Genomic DNA, 26,405 nt, shown 5'->3' on the forward strand with positions numbered 1-26,405 from the left:
AACTAAAATTGTGTTTCAAACTCCTTATGAAAAAGATTTTGGAACAGAATTCAACTTGGGATTCAAGCCTCCTCATAAATATGCTTGTAACAAGTGTGATATGTTTGCAATAAAATGAAGTTCACTTATAACAGAAAAAACTCCTGAAATCTTAAAAGCACTTCATTATGTGCGAACAGAGAAAGACTATCATCAGTGGCAGGTTGATCTTGCACAATAAATCATGAAAAGAGCCATAGAAAGGGCAAAGGATGGAGAATGTACTGTGCTTTCTTTTGACCCCCAGAAGACTTTTTCTCTTCCAAAAGTCCCAACTGGTATTGTATACTATAAACGACTGCTGTCTTGTTTCAACCCTGGCATACATGACATGGAAACATCCAAAGGCACGATGAATATCTGTCATGAAGGTACAGCAGGACGAGGACTCGATGAAATAGGTTCCTGTATGCTGAACTATTTAAATGCGCATCATGTGGTCTGATTGATGTGCTGGTCAAAATAGAAGTATAAAACTAATAAGCCTATTGATGCGTTTCTTACAAGATTTTCACTGGTGAAGAGAACGTGATGCCAATCCTGAGCGGTCCATTCGGCATGTGGTTGGGCCTTTCTGTAACGAGCTGCATGCTATCCCGGTTGCAAAGATGGACCTCGCCATGGACGTCGGGAGCGAAGTTGCGCATCACACAGCCTATTGCGCACAGTTTGAGTCGTAACATGACGTCCTGTGGCTGCACGAAAAGCATTATTCAATTTGGTAGCGCTGCTGTCAGGGTTCCTCCGAGCCACAATCCGTAGGTAGCGGTCATCCACTGCATTAGTTCTTGTCTGTCTGGATCTCCTCCATGTCCGAACATTTGGTTCCCTCTGAGACGACTGGCCACTTCTCTTGTTGAGAGCCCTTCCTGGCATAAAGTAACAATGCGAACGCGATGTGACCAAGGTACTGACATCTGGGCATGGTTGAACCACAGACAACACGAGCCATGTACCTCCTTCCTGCTGGAATGACTGGAACTGATCGGCTGTCGGACCCCCTCCGTCTAATAGGCGCTGCCCATACATGGTTGTTTACATCTTTGGGCGGCTTTAGTGACACCTCTGAACAGTCAAAGGGACTTCGGACAATATCCATAGTCAACGCCTATCTTCAGGTGATCTGGGAACCGAGGTGATGCAATTTTTTTTTTATTTATGTGTGTAATATGTCACTTAGCGACCTCCAGTTAACTGTATACATAACTACATACCGTCTCCAAATACTTTCTCCCTTTATCCCCATAAAAAATTGGTGAACAATTTCTAAATGGATTATGTTTCTGGTTTACTACTTTTAGTTGCACCATTTTGAGAACTACATGGTTGAATAATGTAAAACTAATGAATCGAACATTTTTAGGGACTTACAACGTCAGCCTTAAATCCATTTAACGCATAAACTCTGTAATCACGTAGCTGTTTCGTAAACGGCTGTTGAATAATCCGTGTCGGGTAGTGGGGGTTAAGGGTGGGGGTGGGGGGGGGGGGGGGGGAGTGTTCCTGGTACAATATAAATAGTCTCCTGCATAACGTCGAAGGCTCCCCCAGTCTGAATGCAAATAATGCAGCTGTATGCTACGAAGTCACAACTCCAGAAACCTATACCGAAATGCTGTATGGCACGTAGAGCAGGCTGAGCATGGCATGCCAACCTCTCACGACTGTCATTTGTGCACCGCGTGTAGGCCAAAACTCGGCCTTACTTGGCTAATCTGATGAGGATGCATTTAAAAAGAAAATCCCATTATGAACGTGACAAACTCTTAAATTCGAAGTCCAGTTCTCTAAGAGCATTGGCGTTAAAGAAATGCTAGGTTTGAAGTGTTCATCGTGGCCTCTAAGGAACGGCAAGAATAGTTTCCTAAGAGTTTTTAGGAGGCTGCCAGTTTTACTGTTGTTTTCGATCACTTCTCGAGACCGTCTTCTCGGAAGTATTCGGTACAGCATGACATTCCATTTATAATTGCAGTGTGCCGTTTCTCGGTCGGCCCAACCCTGTTTACTCGGCAACATCGTTGTGTCAGCGCTGTTTACCACTCGCTATTTGTTCGAGGACGTCGTTCACAGGTCCAGTGGATGTTTGCACAAGAAGAGGCAGTCTGTCGTCACAAGCGTTTAGTAATCAGTGGAATTGACAGGAAATATGGACGAGAATTCTCTATGTCTCCTGTGCAGTCACACGATCGACTGTTGCGGCAAATTTGCTGTGAAATACCATGCAGAAAGAATTTAAAGATTTAACTGACAATGAAAGAGCAAAAAATTACAACGATGAGCAGGTGGGATTGTTCCGCAAAAAGAAGCACTCTGTGCCTAATTTGCAGGCATGGAGCCACAGCACGTTAGGAAATAGGTGTTACGAACAGTGGAATTTCTGAAGTCGCACACAGTCATTCACTGTCAGTAGCAACCATTTTTGAAGGAGATCGTCTCTCCGCCAGTGACTGTTAGAAGTCTTTTTTTCACTATTGCAATTTCGGCCTTAGAACATTATCAGGTGCTGATATTATGGCTTAAAACACTTGATAATGGCCTAAGGCCGAAATTGCAATAGTGTAATAAAAGTTTATAACAGTCACTGGAGTAGAGATGATGTCCTTAAAAAAAATTATAAATGTGAATCCCAGCTACAACAAGTTTATGCAACCATTCTTGATAGAACTGACCAACGACTATGGACACATTATACACTACTGCAAAGTGGGTTGGTTAGATCAAGGGGTATGACTGCAAAGATTTTTCGATTTATAACCAGTTATTGCAGAAGTTACGAAGGAAGCAGAATGCCAAAACGAAATTGGAACATCCAGAGTCGACTGCAGACTCCACAATTTAACTATAACTGCTTTCACACTCCCACGCAAGGCGTTACCAGGTGTGAAACAACTTATCTCTAATTTGATGAGAGTGCATTTAATAAGGAAATCGCGTCACAGAAGGGCAAATTTTGTAAACGGAAGTCCAGTTCCCTAAGCGCACTTGTGTTAAAGAAAACATGAGGTCTGAAGAATTTATTGTGGTGTTTAAATAAGTACAATAATAGTTTCCTAAACGATTTGAGGACACGGTCTGTTTCTCATTTGTTTTCGATCCCTTTAAACCGTTTTCCATTTCACTTGACCGCACCCTGTGCTTGTGTAGACGTAACTCATGTATCTGCACGGTAATTCCTATCCTTTGCGTTAAAACTGTCCAGGATATCTATTCTGTTTTCCTCAGGCCCAGCTTCCACGCCTGCATAGTTAGGTTGCCCAAATGCTACAATATTCATTACATTTGCGAGTGATAGAATTTTTTCCGATAATGCAACTAACAAGCCACTATTAAGAGGCAATCTTTGTGCGAGAATCGGTGAAATTGTCTGCTTCTGTCTGTGTGCCGAAAGTTTGTACTAAATAAAAATTATATTATGCGTTCAGTAACCCCAATTAAATACTACAGAAGATTAGTACTGTTTGTGATGTATAATGTGCAGAAATGTAAAGTACAAAACGAGGTCGTATGCAGGTGACTGCATGCGGCGTGTTCGCTGTTTCTCTACCTCCACTCCAGACAGTATGCCGTGGTGGTAGGGGAAATGTGTAACCAGCTTGAGTACTATGTCGCTCTTGCTATGGGACGGCTCGCAAGCCTAGTTCTCGGCTACTCCTGCTGTTGAGGATACAAGTTAGGAGCAGTGAATGCTAGTTGACCTTTAAACACATGTAGCTTTGTTCTTACACCTCCAAGTTTCTTCTTGTTTCTCTTGGTATCATTCTCAGACGTCTGCTGTCTCTTTCACTACTTTCTGGATCTTGTCCATCTCTCTTGGATTCACATTGTTTTCTGGCTGGAAGTCAGTGCATCTATAACTTTTGCTTGGTATGCTTTCACAACTTCTAGATCATTCAGGACTTCAGTGTTCCAATTTGTATTTTTCTCCGGTCCAGGTTTAGGTGTTAGAGATAGTGTCTCTCTCACTACAGTTTTTACAGCCCCTGCAGCTCCTCACATCGCATGTCGTGCCTTTACTAACACATGGTCTGTTTGATTGACTACTCCACTTTCATTTGACTTCCATGTTCCGAGATGTATTCTTTTATGTGGTAAACATGTGCTCCTGATGATTAGAATATTTCTAACAGCCAACTGTCATAACATTTCTCCATTCTCGTTACTTTCTTCATGTTGTGTGTACCTCCCAGATACTCTTCCATATTCACTTCGCCCAACTTGTGCATTAAAATGTCCCATAACTAAGAACAGATCATACTTTTGTACTTTAATGGATGCACTTTCTACATCTTCGTAACACTTTTCCTTCGTTTATTTTTTTTGTGATTCCTCTGTTGATGCATATACTGTTGTAATCGTTAATTTATGAATTTCCCTCTCACTCTCAGTCTTCTTTCATTTATGGATTCAAACCTCCTTTGTTATTATGAGTACCGTTCCGGCTTGTCCTGTTCTTCTGTTTGGTTCACTATACAGCAAAAAATACTGGGGCTTATCTATCTGTACTTGTCCTTTCCATCCCATTTCTTGGAGTGCTACAATGTTGTACTTGAAATTCATTATCTCATCAACTGTTTCTTTCATTTTTCCAGGTTTCAACATAGTTCATACATTCCTTGTTATTATTTCCAAATCTGTTGCCCTTTTTCTTCGCCGGGGTCCTATTTTTTGTATCTCATCCATAATCCCTTGCTCTTGTTAAGGTTCCGTCACGGCATTTTTACAGTGTGGGGTTATCGTCCTCACATCCAACCCCCATCTTGGAGTACCTGGATTTCCGTAGGGTTTACTCCCCTAACGCGGTCTGCTTCCTTACGCCTACAGAGAAACCCCCCCCCCCTTCCCGCCCTATGTTTAGGCACAGTTCCTCTGGCTCCTTAGTGTAGACCAGTCCGGCTTGGGTGATCCTGCCAGTAGTTACGCTACCTCCGAAATAGCTCTCGACTTCATCGAGGCACGCAAACCCTCTCGCCCGGCACTGAAGGTGCCTAGGATAAGGTGGCGTACCCTGGGAGGATTTTGCATCTTACGCGTGTCTTTTTTCGTTGTGGATATGAGTAGTACATACCACACAGCGTCCCTGGGGAATCTCCTCATTCTCCGTTGCTACGTGGAGCCCTCATTATTCTGCAGTCAGAAAGGGCTTTCTTCTTTGGTTGTCCATGGTTTCGACATTTACACGTTTGACTATGAAATTTATCAAGTAACTGACGGATTATTTCCAAGAGATATTTCGCTAGTGGTATCTTCTGTTTCTTTTGAATTTCAAACATAGTTTTTCCATTAAGCACACACAAGTCAGTTAAATGACAGAATACTTTCTTGAACAACTTCATTGACTTTCGGATGAACTATACAGAAGATAACAGCATGTCTGTCTTATCAACTGCACCCTTTGACTTATTATAGCTGACAACACAGGTAGGTTTCAATTTGTTTTGGCCCGTTCTATGTTCTTTTTTCTCTGTCTCCACAAACTCTTGTCCATTTACGGTGGAAATCATCCAGACGTCTTTCTTGTCCATCCATTTTAGTGCCATTAATTTTCAACAGGACATAAACTGTATTTCCCCATTTCTCATTTTTCGGCTTGTCTGGCAGCGATGGTAGGTGTTTGCTGCTTTTGCGTACTGTTTCAACGGCGTTCGTACATTTATCGTAGAGTCACAGGAATAATTCGGAGCTCGAATACCAATTGTCAAAATAATGATACGACCTTTGTTGAGATATGGTAATAAGAAACTCAAAACCACATCGCCTAATTTTCCCCAATCAGCGTTACAGAATTCTATTTCCGTGACGGGGCCTGTGTAGGCAATATAACCCAAAATATAATTGGTTTGTACGTCACAAAGGACGAAAATTTTGATGTCGGAACGTCTCCGTTTATTTGGTATGTACTGCTTAATCGAAGCCTTCCTTTGAAAAGTCTCAGCTTTTCGTCGATCACTTGGGTACTACTGCCTCGCGAAATTTACTTTTTGTGTGACCTACAATGAGACATTTTTACAAGAATATCTTGAGATGCGTTGGAGTTGTCACTAAAGTGCAATATACGCAGAATCAACTTGTACCGATCCCTGGCCATTCTGTTAGAAAATCAGGTGTTTGAAGCAAAGAATCTGTCGATCAATAATCATTCACTTCTAACTTTTTAACTCTAGGCATAAGCAGAGAACACGCTAGGAAGCAATAAAATTCTGCTGGTTCTATATGCTTCCAGCGTGATGATCTCCTAGGTACCGTCGTCATGTTTGCAGGAATAAATTTATAGTAACTATTGGTATGTGTACAGATGGCACAAACGAATTCCATGCACATGAAATGAAAAAAAAGCTAAATGACTTGCTGACTCCTCGAAGCCTGCTTCTAACCCGCTAAATGTGTTCACTAAACGGTGTCGTTTCGTCACTGGATGATTCTCGGTCCTATCATACTTTCTTTTTCCTGAAGTTTCACTTACCTTATCTTCTTTTTCAGTCTTCAGAGGAAGAATTCGAAGATTGAGCAACACGTCCAGACACATCCAACTCTTCGTCAGAAGAAAGTTCCGAAGCCTCACTACAATCTTCCTCGCTACTGTTCTTAAGAATATCCATGATTTTCTTGTCCGATAAATTGTGTCCCGACTTGGCAAAGGCTGACATATGCGAACGCAGTCGTCTCACCAGAAGTGAAAATAGGTCTGGCTGAAAAATGGACTCGTAAGCAGAAAGGTTCCTGGGGACGTGAATGCTATAGCGCTTTCCTACATTAGAAAGACGACCAGATAACGACACTGTTGTCAGAAACGCGGACAACAGCGAATAGCAGCTCTGTTCTGTAAGTTTACCTACTCCAAAGCTCGGTTAAAATGGTTTAAATCGCTCTGAGCACTATGGGACTTAACTTCTGATGTCATCAGTCCCCTAGAACATAGAACCACTTAAACCTAACTAACCTAAGGACATCAAACACATCCATGCGCGAAGCAGGATTCGAACCTGCGACCGTGGCGGTCGCGCGGTTCCAGACTATAGCGCCTAGAAGCACTCGGCCACCGAGGGCCGTCCCAAAGCTCGGGCGCATATGAAGGCTATTACATGTTGTAATCCAGACTGTGAGTGTTTATTTGTTTTACAAAAAGGGTCAGGGATCCTACGATTTGGCGTAATTATGAAGTCTATGAACAAGTTCGATTTATTCCGTCATGCAAACGTGCTTAGTTCTCCTAGCGCTGGAGTAATAATAGACTGGCTAACTGGCATTTACCTTTGTCTTACTCATTTAGCACCCGTTACTCCCCCATATCTTAACCTTAGCTACTGCTGACTCCAACGGCGAAAAAGGAGATTTTACCTGCGCAAATACAACTTGTACATGACAGAACACTTTTGCAGAAGCAATGACACAAACATGCCAAATTCAGAAGAACGCAAAATCCCCAAGACTGGCTATGATTCACGGACGTTCGAAATTTAGTGTGGACGTCAATGCGAGATGCTTTTTATGGTTTCCGTAATGAAACTGTCTTAAAATATGGTAGAATACCCAAAGAGATTCTGGTCGCACGCAAACAACATCAGTGGGAAAAAACGTTCAATACCGTCACTGCTCGATGACGATGGAAACGTTGCCGACGATGGTGACACTCAAGTGGAGTTACTAAATACTGTTTTCCGTAATTCCTTCACGAAAGAAAACGAGGTAAATATTCCAGAATACGAAAAGAGAATAGCTGTTAGCATGAGTGAGATAAAATGAGATATCTTAGGTGTTGCGAAACAACTCAAATCACTTGAGAAAGGCAAGTCTTCCGGTCCATATGGTATACCAATCAGGTCCCTTTCAGAGTATTCAGACACAATAGCACCTTTCTTGGCAGTCATATACATTAGCTAACTTGACGAAAGGTCTGTTCCTAAAGACTGGAAAGTAGGACAGGTCACACCAATATTCACGAAAGGAAATAGGAGTTACTCATTGAATTACAGACCTATATCAGTGACCTCAATTTGCAGTAGAGTTTTGGAGCATATACTGTACTCAAACATTATGAATCACCTTGAAGAAAATGAATTATTGATACATAACCAACACGGATTCAGAAAATCTCGTTCATGTGCAACACAGTTTGCTCTTTATTCCCATGAAGTAATGAGTGCTGTCGACAAGGGATCTCACATCGATTCCACATTCCTAGATTTCCATAAGGTTTTTGATACCGTTCCTTACAAGCGACTCTTAATCAAATTGCGTCCATATGGAGTATCGTCTCAGTTGTGTGACTGGATTCGTCATTTCCTCTCAGAGAGGTCACAGTTCGTAGGGATAGACGGTAAATCATCGAGTAGAACAGAAGTGATATCTGGCGTTCCGCAAGGTAGTGTCATAGGCCCTCTGCTGTTCCTGATTTTCATAAATGATCTAGGTGATAATCTGAGCAGCCCCCTTAGATTCTTTGCAGATGACGCTGTAATTTACCATCTAGTAAAATCATCAGCCGTTCAATTCCAATTACAAAATGATGTAGAGAGAATATCTATATGGTGCGAAAAGTAGCAATTGGCACTAAACAAAGAAAAGTGCGGTGTCATCCTCATGGGTACTAAAAGAAAGCTGATAAATTTTGGGCATACGACAAATCGCAGAAACCTAAGTGCTGTCAATTCGACTAAATACCTAGGAATTACAATTACGAGTAACTTAAATTGGGAAGACCACATAAATAATACTGTGGGGAAGACGAAACAAAGAGTGCGTTTTGTTGTTGGTGGTGGTGGTGGTTAGTGTTTAACGTCCCGGCGACAACGAGGTCATTAGAGACGGAGCGCAAGCTCGAGTTAGGGAAGGATTGGGAAGGAAATCGGCCGTGCCCTTTCAAAGGAACCATCCCGGCATTTGCCTGAAACGATTTAGGGAAATCACGGAAAACCTAAATCAGGATGGCCGGAGACGGGATTGAACCGTCGTCCTCCCGAATGCGAGTCCAGTGTGCTAACCACTGCGCCACCTCGCTCGGTGCGTTTTGTTGGCAGAACACTTAGAAGATGCGACAAACCCACTAAAGAGCCCACCTTAATTACACCTCTCCGTCCTCTGCTGGAATACTGCTGCGCGGTGTGGGATTCTTACCAGGTAGGATTGATGAAGGACATGGAAAAAGTGCAAAGAAGGGGAGCTCGTTTTGTGCTATCGCGCAATAGGGGTGAGATTGTCACTGATATTGTATGCGAGTTGGGGTGGCAGTCACTGAAACAAAGGCGGTTTTCTTTCAATCACCAAATTTCTCATCCGAATGCGAAAATATTTTGTTGACACCCACCTTCGTAGGGAGAAATGATCATAATAAAATAAGAGATATCAGAGCTCGAACGGAAAGATTTAGGTTTCCTTTTTCCCACGCGCCATTAGAGAGAGGAATGGTCTAGAAGTAGTATGAAAATCGTTCGATAAACCCTCTGCCAGGCACGTAAGTGTGAACTGCAGAGTAACCATGTAGATGTAGATGTAGGAGAGCATTTCAGTTTTCTATACGATATGTCATAGAAAACAAGCCCCTAATGCTGTTAAAACTGTACTAGAATTTGCGAAACTAGTGTCTAGCACGCAGTTTCCTTTATTTTCTAACTTCTATTTTTCTCTGTTGAAGGTTTTAGAAAAACATGTCGCTCTTCAAGCGGGCATAAATTTTAGCTGCGGAAATGCAACATGTCAGCACAGAAGAACATTTCATTCATACACCAGATGTCACAGAAAACTCGCATCCATATTGGATCAGTACACTAGAACAGCATTAGCCTCTTATATGAAATTACCCTTATTGTCCCGACTTCCATTTTATCCGTCTCTCTTCGCCCTTCGCCACTGCTAAAACTATTAGAGAAGAAGATACTACTCTTGTTGCGGTCACAGATTTCGACTGCGGAACTACAATTTGCGCACAAGGGCGAACGGTTCATTCTGACGCCACACGTCATAGAAAACACGGCCGCAAATTACTGGGGGAAAACCGGCAGTAAATTAACAAACATACCGCCGACCGCTGCGTTGTCAGCGGGACACAATTTCAAAACCGCCAGTTTTCTGGTCTAGTTACGCCCTGCCTACTGAGGACCACGAACATTTGTCACGAGGGACATTTTGTTTCCTCTTTTTTTTTCTGCCGCTCTGTGAATGATGTGTTGGCCGAGCGGATGAAATTTATTAGTTACTCGTTATGCATAAATTACCGGAATGGTAATAACTGCCAATGTTGTGGCATCCATATTTTACGCCATTAGTCAACCAAATATGTGGCAGTTTGGTCTTCACTGGCAGTAGGAATCGGTCACAAGTGGAAGCAACTACAATGTGCTTATGGATTATGAAGGCAGGACCAAAATATAGGCGTTGTGCAGATTCAATTTCCTTACTCTCAGATACTATCTCCATTCTTCGCAGCACATATACACAGGGTGATTCAGGAAGATATGCAAATATCTTAAACCAAAGAAAGGAGTTCATAAAAACAAAGGTCCGCAGATGTTTGGTTACGGAGTTACGGCTAATAAAATATTTTGTCTGAAATGTAGCAACTTCGCAAATATGAAACCATTGCAAAACTGTCGAGGTTAAAGTAAAGCACAATTTCCATTGTTGTTATTGCTCTGGCGAATCTAATAAAACATGTCCCAGACGGGCATCTGTAGTACTTTCCCCAAACACCGAGACAAGAAAAAGTATGTGTACTTTCCATTAAGAATGTGGTGCTACACTTCTGTAGCCTCGCAGATCGCCCGATTTAACACAAATGGATTTTTGAGTATGGGGATGGATTAAAGACGTAGTTTGTGAGAACAAAGTCAATACACGTGAGGCATTACTTGCTCGAATTATGAATGCAATAGACGAAATAAAAAACAAGCCTGTGAAACTGAGACGAACAACAAAATCTGTTCATGCACGTGCAACTAAATGCATTGAGTTCGATTGAGGCATCTACTGAACTTTTACTGTGAATGTACTGCGTCGGTGTTTGTACACTGTACAACTTTCTTGACACTTAGCTTTGTTTTTTCTGGTTTAACATGAACTCGCGTGTGCTGTGGTATTAATAAAAGGAGATTACCTGACACATTCATACTGTTTCAGTTAACGTTATTACCATCCTTTTCTCTAAAATAAAATTCTCTACAATTTCTGTTGAAAACTTTGGACACTTGTCTGAAATTTAAAATACAAATTAGGCGAAGTAGCTAATAAATTAAAAATTTTATGAAATTACTTCTTTGTTTCTCTGGACGTTCGGTAAAATTACTGCATGTATACGTGTGGGACATGTTCTATTTAGATTCACGAAACCAATAACGACAAAATTATTGGCAATTGAACATTTTTGCGATGGCTTCATATTAGTGAAGTTCCTGAATTTCAGGGAAAATTCTTTAAATGAACTTTTTCCATTAGTTTTATTTTTTGAATAACATATTAATATGTTTGCATATCTTCGTGAATCAGCCTGTATGTGTATGGCGTCCCAGGTACGTGGCAACACTTCGTGCAACTGTAGAGGGTGTCTGGCGGAACAAATGTAGGATAGCAACCGTTGTACTCAAACGTCATCCAACGACGTGACAGAACGTCGAAGTTATATGTACCAGCGCCTGCTAGCAGGCAACCTCGTTGGCAGCAAACGTAAATTGTACGTTGACGGACAGTAGGTGGAAATACTCGCAATGTTCTTTGTTATTCATTCATCAGGACAGATTGCTATGATCACCGGTGGAGTAAGTAGAACTAACTGGTGCATAGTAAGACCGTGTCTGCTATGAATTCGATACTCTGTTGCCTCGGTGTATAACAGTTTCGGACATAGATTTCCATGTACAGTTGATTTTTCTCCTGCATACCGAAGAACAATGCAGATTTTAGGGGGTTCCAGGGGCAAAATAAATTGCAGATGGAGACCTGTGCCAGACACTGTCATACATCAAGGCAACAGAGCATCGAATTCATAGGAAACATGGTCTTTTTACACAGAAAGTAGCCCCATCTTCTCCACTTGCGATAATGGCTATCAGGTATGATCACTGAAAAAACAACATTTTGAGACGCTCCTCTTACTATTCATTCAATTAATAAACGAAATACCGGCCACTGTGGCCGAGCGGTTCTAGGCGCTTCAGTCTGGAACCACCCTGCTGTTATGGTCGCAGCTTCGAATCCTGCCTCGTGCATGAATGTGTGTGATATCCTTAAGTTAGTTAGGTTTAAGTAGTTTTAAGTCTAGGGGACTGATGACCTCAGATGTTAAGTCCCATAGTGCTTAGACCCAATTGAAACATTACTGAATCAACAAAATAAAAATAAAACAAATATATTACGATAGCGGTGCATTGCTGTCCTCAGTGATAGTAAACTGAGTTATAGGATGTGTTCAACGGAATGAGTTGTCTAGTGAGTACAGTAAGTGGATTTAGAGTAAGTAGAGAAGCAGCTGACTCAAGAACGGCGAGAAATTTAACTAAGCGACGTAAACGAAGGAAAGGAATTTTTCTGCCTGGGCATCAAAGTAACCCATCGTGGACGGAGCAAACAGGACATAAAAAGGAGCTAGCACTTTCAAAGAAGGCATTCCTATTCTAGAGAAGTCAACTAGTATCAAACACAGCACTTCGTTTGAGGAAGAAATTTCTAAAGAATGGAGCACAATAGTGTGTAGTAGTGAAACATGAACCGTGGGAAAACCGGAACAGAAGAGACACGAAGAATTTGAGATGTTTTACTGTATATGAATGTAGACGGGCTGATGAGGTAAAAAGTAAGGAGGTCGTCTGCAGAATTGGCGAGGAAAGAAATGTGGGTAAACACTGACAAGATGATACGACATCTGCTAAGACTTCAGGGGAATAACTTCATTACAGTACAAGGAACCGCAGAACTTAAAGACAGGAATTCGGATACACCAAGCAAATAATTGAGGACATAGTATCCAATTACTAATGTGAGATGAAAAGGTTAACAGAGCAGCGGAATACGTGGCCAGTCAGGAGACTGAAGCATAAAAAAAAGAAAGAAATGAACATACGTGAGCAGACATTCAAAACTGCTCTGTGCAAGGATGATTGTCTCCGAGATCTGCTCGAAACAAAAGATGTAATCCTGTCAGGATGGGGTGCAAGCCAATTACAGCGTTGTGTGGGCAATTATCTGAGAGCAGCTTCGGGAATCGATGGGTAAACTTTGGCCTGACCAAAAAGATCACCTGACTTCCACTGGGACATATGAAGCTGCTAGTGCAGGCAATACCAGTATGGCATGAACAGACGAATACCTCGTCGCTAATGGAACCAAACATGGGCTGCTATGTGAAATATACTTGTTATGATAAACTCTACCAGCCCTCTCATTTCATTTATTTATTATTTAGTTACTCGTCTACTTTCATGGGACCAAATTGAGGAGCACATCTCCATGGCTACGGAAGGTGTCAGTGCATGAAATTACAACATAGAAATAATAACAAATAAAACAAAATGTTTGTGAACCCAAAAAAGTTCAATCCATAAGTTTTAGAAAAATCAGTCGACAATATAATACAGAAATCAGCTTAATTTTTCAAGGAACTGCTCGACAGAATAGAAGGTATGACCTATAGGGAAACTCTTTAGATTTGAAAGCGCGTGGATTACTGCTGAGATCTTCGAATTCTTGTGGTAGCTTATTGAAAATGAATGCTGCGGTATTAACCGTGTGAAAGCTGCTAATTCTTGGGGATAAGCTGATATTGTTAACAAGGAACGACAGTAAAGTATATATACATATATATAATTTCTTTAGAGGTCAATGTCAGGATACCCAGACTCGTGAACAGGGGTCGACAAGAGATTCGCAAACTTACAACGCCTATTGCCCGAGCTCCCCGTTTCTGAGCCAAAAATATTCTTTAACGAGGAGAAGAGATAACCCAAAATATAGTACCATATGACATAAAGGAATGAAAGTAAGCAAGGTAGAATGATTTTCCTGTCGAACGATCGCTCACTTTAGATACCGTTCCGACAGTAAAAATGACAACATTAAGTTTTGAATAAAATCCTGACCCTCGGCTTTCTACAACAGTTTACTGGCTGTCTGAACACCTAGAAATTTGAACTGCTCGGTTTCATTAATAATATGCCCATTCTGCGAAATTAAAAAGTCTACTTTTGTTGAATTGTGTGTTGGAAACTGTAAAATCTGAGCCTTACTGTGATTTAGTTTTTGCTTATTTTCTACAAGCCATGAACGTATGTCATGAACGGCCCTACTTAAAACATAGTAAGTGTTGCATACAACATCTTTCACTACCAAGCTAGTGACACCGACAAACAGTAATATTTTAGAATTGCCTGTAATACTAGAGGGCTTATCATTTACACAAATAAGGAACAGATGTTGTCCCAATAGAGATCCCTGGACCACCCCCATTTAACCTTACCCCAGTCAGACCCCACATTATAGCGATTCTCAACACTGTGAATAATGACCTTTTGCTATCTGTTGTTAAAGTAAGAGGTGTGAGCCGTGCGTGGCTGATGTTCGCGCCATCATGTATTTTACACCCTGTCTTTAACGTACTTCCACCTCTCTACGTTAATTTCAATTAATGATGTCACTGAGTTGCTTCTTTGCCCGACAATGAACGGCGCTGCCAGTGTGTATCAATATTCTTTGCTCGAATGCTATTACTTCCTGTCTGTCGTAAGCAGTTCAGGCAACACCGACTCAAAGGAAGGCCTCGGCGATTGTTCGGGACGTCACGTCAGCTAGGCACGGCGAACGCCATGTCTGTTGCATAATGGTGGTGACTCCCTCCCAGACACAGGAAAATGTGAAACTATTGGCGGTAGTTGACCGACACACATTGTTCTGAGATATTTCTGCAATCAATTAACTGCACATTTTCTTACACTTCTTAACAAATAGTGTACGCCTGAACTTAAATTTCCGCCTGTTTTAAGGATTGGCATACAAAAACAACTTCATGGTCCAGCAGCAACAGAATTCGTGCTTCTTTACCTTATTTTAAATCTGAGGACGTTATGTTTGTACTGGGTTGCTTTTACAAGAAACTGTGAACATATTGGTTTTCTTTAGATATCTTAGTTGACTATGCGGTGAGGAGCACTGAATGTTAATGAAATATCTTGAGATTGTACGCGTTGGGGGAGGGGGTGGGGGACATAAGAAGACGCAAGAGAGATATACTTGTTTTATCAAATAAAATTTTTTTATCTTATGAAGTTTCTCCTTTCAGTTGCAAGAGGGGAACATTTATCTTTTCTAACGTGAATGTTTAAAAAAGTTTAAGCTCAGCAGCATTTTCGATGTATGAAGCTGTTTCCTGTTTAGAAATCCTTTCGTTGAAAACGCCTGTGACTGGCAACAGTTAGACATTTACACATGTAAATTAGTTCACATTTCCAGTGACGATGTCAAATGAAAATAAATAAATAAATAAATAAATAAAAGAAACGAGTTCATTGTAAGGGGGTTGGGGTAACTTTCGATAACAAAATGGATCAAGTAAATATAGTTACTTGAATGTAAAATTTCCGAAGCTTGCAATGGGGCAAAGCGTCTTCTCATATTGGTCGACGCATTTTTCGACAGGATTCAGTAATACAGAACTATGATCTTCATTTGTAGCTTTACGATAATAAGAAAATCTTTCGTCTGAATAAAACTGCAGAATCCAAAACAATACCAAACATTTTGCCCATAAATAAGAGATTTATAGTGATAAGCACGCCCTGGCGCTTCTGCCTGCAACATACCTGGCGTTCTCCGTGCCTAGCTGACGTGACGTCACCATCAAGGGCCGAAGCCTTCCTTGGTGTTGGTTCGGGTGGCGATTTCGGGCTGCCAGTCTGTTGGAACGCGTCTGGAGCGCAGTCGGGACCTGCCAGTCGGGGAGTTGCAATGCGGAAATAGTGCAGTCGGGTTGGAGCTGTGAGTGCGTCGACAAGGCTCGCCTGACCATTGCCGCCAAGCATCACTTGAGCCGAGACACGGTCTTGGTGGATTGTCGGTCGGTCGTCCTACCGGACGATGCGTTTTGACTCGCTGAACGTTCATGAGTAGGCTGTGTGTGCGTGCATCGGCCCCCGATTTGTCTTCGTGCGTGCTTAGTTACAGTTGGGTATCGTCCAGGTCTTCGTGCAAGTGTTTGTCAGGTTGTGTGTGTAGTTGGCGTTATTTCCACTGAGGATTATTTTAAATGTTGTCTGCATTTTGAGGGTAGTCGGTCGGTTCGTGCGGCCCAGGAAGGAAATCTCCATGTGGTGCTGTCGCTTGTGTCCCCTGGCGATCCCTGCCCAGTGTCGGAGCGTGCGTAGAGCTGTCCGATCGCTACGAGCTTCGTGACTCCTTGATCTAGGACGTCAAAGTTGAGTAGTCTGTTATCAAGCCACTTACGTTCATATTAAGTCGTTCGTTTCGGTGGTTCGCTGTTGGGGAGGTTTTCCTACGTGTTTCTATTGGTGAAATTTAGCCGCCATTCGGTGCAATTAACTATATTGGTTGACTACTATTGGAGTGCACCATCGGAATTTTGTGCCTTGTGGCCGTTAGTGTTCCAGTTATCTGTCATGACCACCAACGTAATTTCAGGCTGCGTCCTTTCCTCACCTGTTGTCGTTGTCCGACATGGTGTGTAGTTGGGACAGCTTAGTACATATTTCACTGTTGATAATCACGTCCGTAACAGTTTGGTCCTTGAGTGTAGTTGGGCCCACCACCTATCTCACCTAGGCGAACGTTTCGTAGGTAGCCCCCCCCCCCCCCTCTCCCTGGAGGCGTCTGAGTTCCGTTTGTATATACTGTCCTTTCCGTGGGTGTTTAATGGTAATCTATTATAGTCAATGCTTTAAGAGAAAATAAAAAATATTGTGTTTTACGTAAATAAATTAATGTACATCAATTGTGGGCCTTTAGACGCTTAAAATCTTATTCTTGAATTTAGTTATGGTCGTTGCATTGCTTTTAAATTTAGTGTGCTTTCGGCCACAGAAAACTTAAAGGTTAAGGTATTTTTGTATTTTTGGGAAATCAGCTGTGGGCCTTCAGCCACTTAAAGCTTTATTCTCAAACTTTTCCCTTAGCGAAAACTTTGCCGCCTTCTCCCTTAAAAGACAATGGTAATATATTTTAAAATTTTGAAATTTATTCTAGCCTTAAGCCATTTGTATTGCACCTTGTACACTTGAAATTTATCTTGTTGCTTTTAACACTTTCAACACTGCCCTCTTTACACCCGGCACTTGGCTATGAACTGGCATACTTAATGAATGTTTGAAATTAGATTGTAAAGAACAGGAAAATGATAGTAATATGGTTCTTGCACCATTTAAAAGGAAAAAGTAAGAGCTTTACATGATAGTGAGTTTATTTTACAATATAACATACAAATGGGAGTTATAATTAAAAAAAAGAAAACACAAACATATCGAGGAAAGAAAGTTTTACATGATCTCTCTCATGAGTAATGCCATTATTACTGTATCTTAATTTAAAACTAAATATCACTTGAATGTCTAACTGCCGGTACCAGTAAACTAGAGTATTTTAATAATTTATATGGAGTTAGCCTTCGTGTGAAAATCCTGGAAACACTGTGGGACGCAAAGGCCAAAGCCACAGTCTTTGCACCACCATCTACTTTCCTTCCTGATGCACTTACCCGTCTCTTTCTTCATCCTGTCTCAACATACTTTGCAGTACCTAGTAGCATTCACCTTGTTTGCAGTGGGTGGGACCTTCTCTGGAAAATGCCTTGCAAATGTCCGCTCAATTTGTGAGGATGAAGCGGATTGTTGCTGAAAAATATTTCCGCCCTTCTCAGCCAATTTCTTCCCCACTCTGTGAATAAAGTCTACGAGGAATACATTCTACCTAGTGTTCTCTTCATATAAAATAAAACTGTTGACAGTTGACACTATAAACAAGTGGAAAAACAGCTTTTACCACCACTCAAAGTTTTCGGGCAAACGGGCTCTTCACTTTATGAACAATTGAGACACATACATACCTGAATCGTGACTTGTACTTTCGTCTGGTGAGTACCAATCCTCTTTGTCAGAGTCATCAACATCAGATCCTTCATCTCCATAAAGAATATCTAAGATCTCTGCCTCCGTCAACTCGCTGTGCAATATTTTCACGATCGTAAATACCTGTGAATGAACTGCAGGTAACTTCGACTTTGTAGTGCTCACAGCCGCTCCCAGGATGAGACACCCAATAAGTGCTTGCCTCTTGCGGAAGAAGAATGAAATATGTCCACATTAGTTGACGAAACTGCTTGGGAGACGCGCTAAACGCGCTTACGGAGCCAAATAAAGGCTCGCCCGTACGGTATACAGGCGCCGTCGCCAACGTCAGGGCGGCCGCGCCCTTATGGCGTACGGGCACCGTACTGTAAGTGTTAAGATTTCTAGCTTGGAGGCCTTCAGCCGTCAAAGAATGGGATAATGAAACTCGTGTTTTAAAAGTGTTATTAAAATACAGTGAATTACAATTTTGAAGTGAAACTCACCTATACCCTATTTGGCTCTTTCCCCAACCATAATCACCTTTCTGCCCAGTGGGTTTAGCAGGTGTTTAAAGGCGAACCAATTGTGAACTATTTCTCGTGTTGCATAATAGTCCAACTTGTGGACCAACATTTTGTGATCAACACAATAAAATGAGTCATTTAAATTAAAAAACACACTAAGTTACAAATAGTATCCGGAGACTTTACTTACAAATTCGTGAAGCCCTCCATTGGTAATGCTGGAATTCAGTATGGTGTTGGCCCGCCCTTAGCCTTGACGATAGCTTCCACTCTCGCAAGCATACGTTCCGTCAGGTGGTGGAAGGTTTCTTGGAGAATGGCAGCCCATTCTTCACGGATTGCTTCGCTTAGTATAGGTATCGATGTCGCCTGGTGAGGCCTGGCACGATGTCGACATTCCAAAACATCCCGAAGGTGTTCAATAGGATTCAGGTCAGGACTGTGTTCAGGCGAGTCCATTACAGGGATGTTACATTCTTGTAACCACTCCGCCACAGGCCGTGCATTATTAACAGGTGCTCGATCGTGTTGAAAGACGCAATCGCCATCCCCCAGTTGCTCATCAACAGTGGAAAGCGAGAAGGTTCTTAAAACATCGGTGTAGGCCTGTGCTGTGGTAGTGCCACGCAAAACAACAACGGGTGCAAGCCCTCTCCATGAAAAACACAACCACGCCATAACACCACCGCCTCCGAATTTTATTGTTGACACTACACACGCCGGCAGATGACGTTCACCGGACATCCGCCGTACCCACACCCTGCCATCGGATCGCCGCATCGTGTGCCGTGATTCGTCACTCTACACAACGTTTATCCACAATTCAATTGTCCAATGTTTACGCTCCTTACGCGAAGCGAGGCTTCGTTTGGCATTTACCAGCGTGATGTGTGGGTTATATGGTTATGAGCAGTCGCTCGACCATGAAATCCATGTTTTCTCACCACTAACTCCCAAAGTACTTGCGGTGGATCGTGACGCAGTTTGGAATTCCTGTGTGATGGTATGAATAGAGGTCTGCCTATTAGTTATTATGATCGTCTTTAAATGTCGGCGGTTTCTGGCAGTCAACAGACTAGGTCGGCCTGTACGCTTTTGCGCTGTACGTGTCCCTTCATGTTTCCACTATACTATCACGTCGGAAACAGTAGACCTAGCTATGTTTAGGAGTGTGGAAATCTCACGTATACACGTATGATACAAGCGACACTCAATTACCTGGCCACATTTCAAGTCCGTTTCGAGAGTATATGTCCAACGGACTCAGGCATCTCGTTACTTCCTCCTACGTACGTATCAAGATATGACGAAGAAAAGAAAATCAGGAAAATTAAATATCACCTAGTGTTTCTGGCTGAATCATTCTTCACAATTACCAATAATACCCGGAATAGGAAAAAGGGAAATGTTTTGGTACGTGAAGAACCCCCCCAACATATCTTAATGTTGCTTGAGAAGGTTACAGATGGGTGTAGACGTATATAACGAGTAAGCAAGACAACGCAGCCCCAAATGCCACACCAGCAGCTACATAAAAAAATTAAAAAAACAGTGGACAAAGTGTTCGACTCCAGTTTAATACTGTTTATTTTTAAGTAACATTGCCCTATGTATGTATGTATGTATTAACGTTTGAAAATGAACAGAACATGTTCGAAACGCGTTGCATTAAGTTAAATTAAACATAAAATAAAATGAAAATTGACTGGTAGCAGACACTTTAAATAAATAATTATCCCACACAATCGCGGTCTACAAACATAGCCATTATGGCTGAAAAGGGTCAGTTACCTCCTGTGACGCAACTTCTGTGACATAGACGTAAGAGTATTATGACACAGTTGCCTAGCTTAGGAAGATGAGAGCTATATGTACTCTGCATTCACTGATAAGCATGTACATTGTAATCACCTTCTTAATGGCACATTGGTCTACTTTTGCAACGTATTGCAGCAGCGAGTCTAAGTGGAATGGATTCTACAAGTCCTTGACAGCTTTCGGCACACATCTTGTATCACATGTATACGCACAGAGCCGGCCACTCTGACCGAGCGTTTCTAAGGGCTTCAGTTTGGAACCGCGTGACGGCTACGCTCGCAGGTTCGAATGCTGCCTCGGGCATGGATGTGTGTAATGTCCTTAAGTTAGTTAGATTTAAATAGTTCTACGTTTTTGGGGACTGATGACCTCAGATGTTAAGTCTTGTTAAGTCCCATAGTGCTGAGAGCCATTTCCACCCAAGGGATTATCATGACTAACGGCTTCCTGGTACATGGCCGCGGAGCTGGCTCTCGTTAGCGTCCCATACCTAGATGAGCCAGCGCCTGGCAGTGCGGCAACCCACCAGACGCTGGTGCCCTGCAGTTTGAGACACACAAGGAGTTAATTATGTTCGTAGGGGGAGACACAAAGCATGAAGTGATGCATGTAGCCCAAAATAATGTTCAAGTGGTCCATAGCTGTGAAGAGTACTTCGATCACTACCACAGCTTGCATGGACTGCCACGTGACTTTCTCTTACACTATAATGCTGCCTTCGACGGCCTGCGTCCACGAGGCAGTTCATGTTTCTAACAGCTATATGCCAGGAAGGAACATTGTAACCTCCTCACAGAAATACTGTGATAATCTCCCAACAGTAAAAAATATAAGTTTAACATTCGCATTTAACCTCCCACAGATAAATTCCGTAACCTTGGAACAATAAAATGTGACTAATCTCCTATAAAAAAATGTGACTCATAGATAACCTTTCAATAATTGACTGTGAATTTAAACTACTAAATTTTGAACGTCAGCAGTGCTGCGTCATGACCCTGAAAGATCATACTGAATAAATTAAAAATTCTTACCTCAATGAAGTCACCGGATAACGCATATATATTTGCCCTTATAATAAAATTTTCTGGCACAGCCCAGTGCAATGCTGGCCGATAGATTTGTCATGTATAAAAGGAAACAATACAATAATCGGGATGACCATGGATTGGAGAAATTAGTAAATTCTTTAAATTGAGATGAATGATTGTCAAAAGTTAATTTTTATAAAAGAGATTATTATTAAGAGAGTTTTTTTAATCATTTACATGGGACTTGATATAACAATACTACATATGCGCGAGACTGCTTTTACCTTATATTATATCGCTCAGGCTCCGCCATCGCTACCCACGACTGCTAGCTACTACTAACTCCTACTCCTACACAGTTCCTACTGCAGTCAACACTGCTCTTTGCTCTCAGATTCCCATATAGCTTACATATTGCAGGTAGCGCGTTAGCAATCCATCGAAATTACATCTGCTCGAGTACGCTAGCAACAAATTCCTTAATCATGGACCTCTTACAACGTATCTGGATATGACCAACGAAATGGTGTATCAAGAAATGTGATTGATTCGACCAGGTGACATGTTTCCATTGATCTACGGTCCAGTCTCGATTATCTCAGGTAGAGTTCAATCGTAATTGACGAAGTCGTTAGGTCAACATGGGAACACGTACGATTCATCTGCTATGGTGGCCTCATATTAAATAATTGCGCTGAACAATAGGCTGCAAAACATTTGTGTGACTCTGGCACAAATAGCAGCTTATTTTGTTTTTTTGAAGAGGGCAAATCTCGAAAGTCTACGTTCTGTGATCAGCCCTTGACATCCAACACATTGTAGCCTACTCGTATTGTCACAATCCTTCCACCAAGTTCCACATATGCTGACGCGAGCACCACACGAACAGCCGATCAACTTACCAGTTTCCGAGATACTTCTTCCTAGATGCCGGGCAACAACAATCTGACCTTTTGTCGGATGCGTTACTACATTCACACACTTGGTAGACTAATCGTTCGTCACCGCTCAGATACGCTCCTTAGTGTCACAGGAACGCACCACCACAAGGCGGCATCGTCTGTCAAGGTGGGCACAGATCGTATAGTTTGGGCGAGTGGATAGGCCTGCGCCTGGCACTGCGGCAACCCAACAGACGCCGTTGTCTTGCAGTTTCAACAACGCAAGGAGTTGACTTCTTTTCTGTCGGTCACTGTGTAAGACATTTACTCTTCCGCTTCCAGATTAGCTCGGCCTTCCCTATTTGCTGACGCTTACTGTCAGATTGATTGCATAACTCTTCAGCATTACCGTGAAGTTTGTAACGGTTCAGTTATATACGCTTATTTACCCCATGTAAAGTATTAAAATTTGAAAGGAAAGGAAGGTATGTTTAACTGTTGATGACTGATTGAAGATGGATTACGATTGGGAGAAACTTCTTTCATTATTCTGTCTGCAGAAATCCTCCGTCCACGCAGGATAAGATCAGCGTAAACTTAGAGCCCAGTAGGGTGTTGTGGATGCTGTGCAGACCAAGAATAATGGCCAAAGGATAAGGAGTTCAACAACTAAGCGGATTTCTCACAAATGAAGGAAAAAAGGGAGTTTTAATGTAGTCAGCTGGTGTACTCTATTGATAGTGGATTGAAGCGCTTCATTTTGCTCCTGGAAACAGTTGTAGGTTCTTTTTGATTGATCACTAAAGTTGTGTACAGAAAGTACGATTAACACACAGAATGGAAGGGTATCAGCGTTAAAATCCACAGGTGTGATTACTATACCCATTGAAAGTGAGGGAGAATTGAAGACTCCATTGCATGAAAGCAAGAGCATCTTGAGCACACTCTATAGATTCAGACTAGATCTAAGAAAGGCGAATGTATTTAGGAAAAGCAGAAACGTTATTAGCAATTAGCTTCACATGTGAATAGGGGACGCTGATGTATATGAAGCGAAAGACTTCTGCTACGTCGGAAGCTAAATAACATATGACAGACGAAGGAGGAGAACAAAGTGAGACAGACTAGCAGAGGAAAAGCGACCATTCATGGTCATAGTTCTGCTATTAATGAATATCAAAGTTTATCGATTTCCATCACGCTGGCTTAATAACAGGAACGCATCTTGTATTAACCAATTTGCCAAAAAAAAAAACCGGAAAAGTTGCCACTTAGCGCGAGACTGTAAGTTAATCCGATCCAACCCGAGAGAGTTGATCACTGCAGCATACACACAACCGGAAATGGCGGTGAGGTAACGTTATGCACATCTGGTGGTTACATGCTACATGACAAGGCGCTTAACTTGGATGAGTCGAACCAATTTTGCCGTTGGACGGTTTGTAACATGAATGGCGCAGGAATCTGTATCAGTTCAAGTACATTTTATTTTCATACATAAAGCGGAGCGGCCAGTACTAACATTTGAATAGTGGCTGATAGGTTTTCACGCAAGTATGAGAAATCCGTGGCATCAAGTGTTTGCTGTGCGTTTGTAGCATTCTGTGAAAGTACCGAGGAACTGCTTGCTCTTTCCTAAAGTTGCGGTTACCAGGAGTTAATCCGTTATTGCGCTGTCACAGCGGCGCCTTAGCCCATAAGTGCTGACCTTATATGTAGCAAGTACCTATGCACCATGGACGTCGAAAAGCATCCCGGGCTTTGATTCCCACGAAACGTCATAAATTTCGCACCATCCCAAAAATATTACTGGTAGTCCAATCATGGATGTTGTTGCCCCTACTACACGCTGTGTGTGCTAAATAGTAGAGGAATTCCACCTTATGCAAGACACCGTTCTGTTGTTTCGTTTTCACCCTCACGTGTTGTAGCACGATTCGTGTTATATGCAGTGGGTTTATTTGCTTATTTTCTTCCCCTCATGAAGCTATTCGTTGCTAATACTGGTAGCTTTAGATACTATACAATAGTTTTTGATCTAGTGAAGCTTTTCCCTTGTTTGAATCGAGGTAACAAACTTGTTTCATCCGTTGTTATACATAGTTTTTCTAAAGGTGGCAGGAATAAAATACAGGGACGAAATGCTATTTACAGTTTGTACACCAGATGGAAGTTTATGAATCGAGGGACATGAAAGGGAAGCAGTGGTTGGGAAGGGAGTGAGACAGGGTTGTAGCCTCTCCCCAATGTAATTCAATCTGTATATTGCGCAAGCAGTAAAGTAAACAAAAGAAAAATTCGGAGTAGGTATTAAAATCCATGGAGAAGAAATAAAAACTTTGTGGTTCGCCGATGACACAGTAATTCTGTCAGAGACAGCAAGGGACTTGGAAGAGCAGTTCAACGGAATGGACAGTGTCTTGAAAGGAGGATATAAGATGAACATCAACAAAAGCAAACCGAGGATAATGCAATGTAGTCGAATTAAATCGGGTGACGCTGAGGGACTTAGATTAGGAAATTAGACACTTAAAGTAGTAACGGAGTTTTACCATTTCGGGACCAAAATAACTGATGATGGTCGAAGTAGAGGGGATATAAAATGTAGACTGGCAATTGCAAGGAAAGCGTTTCTGAAGAAGAAAAATTTGTTAACATCGAATATAGATTTAAATGTCAGGATGTCGTTTCTGAAAGTATTTGCAAGGAGTGTAGCCATGTATGGAAGTGAAACATGGAGGATAAATAGTTTGGACAAGAAGAGAATAGAAGCTTTCGAAATGTGGTGCTACAGAAGAATGATGAAGATTAGATGGGTAGATCATATAGCTAATGAGGAGGTATTGTATAGAATCGGGGAGAAGAGGAGTTTGTGGCACAACTTGACTAGAAGAAGGAATCGGTTGGTAGGACATGTTCTGAGACATCGAGGGATCACCAGTTTAGTATTGGAGGGCAGCGTAGAGGGTAAAAACTGTAGAGGGAGACCAAGAGATTAGTACACTAAGCAGATTCAGAAGGATGTAGGTTGCAGTAGGTACTGAAAGATGAAGAGGCTTGCACAGAATAGAGTGGCATCCAGAGCTGCATCAAACCTCAGGACTGATGACCACCACAACAACAACATAGTTTTTAATCTAGTTTTGTTATTCCCGTCTTTGAATCGCAGTAACACAATTGTTTCTTTCGCTGTTGTCCTTAAACATGCATTATGTAAGGTTTGTTCCCCAACCACAGAGTGTTTGTCACCATTATGTACTGTTGTGAACGTCCCTAAATAATGTTAAGTTGAAAATGCATAAGCAAGCTTTGTGACTTCGTATCGCGTTCAGATTTCGTCTAATGCTTCTGAACAGTCTGTAGTGGTTCCAACCTGCAGACGAGTGCAACATTTGCGGTACGTATGCACTCCAAATGATCCATCGCCCTCGCCTTAGTTGTAACACCGCTTCCAGTCGGAACACCGAAGTTAAACGCTGTCAGGTTAGCTTAACAACTGGATGGGCCATCATCCGGACCTGCCGAGTGCTGTTGGCAAGCGAGTACACTCAGCTGCAGCGAGGCCAACTAACGTGCTAGCTGACTGAGAAGTAGCGTCACCTGTCAAGAAAAGTGACAATGGCTGGGAGAGCACTGTGCTGACCTCATGCCACTACATATCCTCATCCGGTGACCCTAAGGGTCGAGGATGACGCAGCGTCCAGTCGATACAACGGAGCTTTCAAGGTCTGTTCTGAACGTGTTTGTTTTGTACTCCAGATGTGTAAGGTCACTTGCAATGTGAATGCAACCCACCTATGTGCGTAGAGAAGGGTTCAAACATCTTGAACTGTCAGCGGTATCAACGGATGTCAAGAATGCCGTCGTGTTGCTCGTTGCACGACGCATTGTCGATTTCGACGCCAAAGTCTGTGGAACTCAACGCCCCAAGGAAGGAGATGGTTCATTGACGCCCTTCATGCCACCCCGTGAGGTCTTTTCGTTTCGCTTCAGAGCGGCGGTGTGGGCGTGAAATGTTTTCCTTGCGTGGAGTGTTTTCCTCGGCCAGCCATAATGAAACCTCGTGTTTTCAACCATGAG

This window comes from Schistocerca gregaria, chromosome 9 (genome assembly GCF_023897955.1).
Source record: "Schistocerca gregaria isolate iqSchGreg1 chromosome 9, iqSchGreg1.2, whole genome shotgun sequence".
Taxonomy (NCBI): Eukaryota; Metazoa; Arthropoda; class Insecta; order Orthoptera; family Acrididae; genus Schistocerca; species Schistocerca gregaria.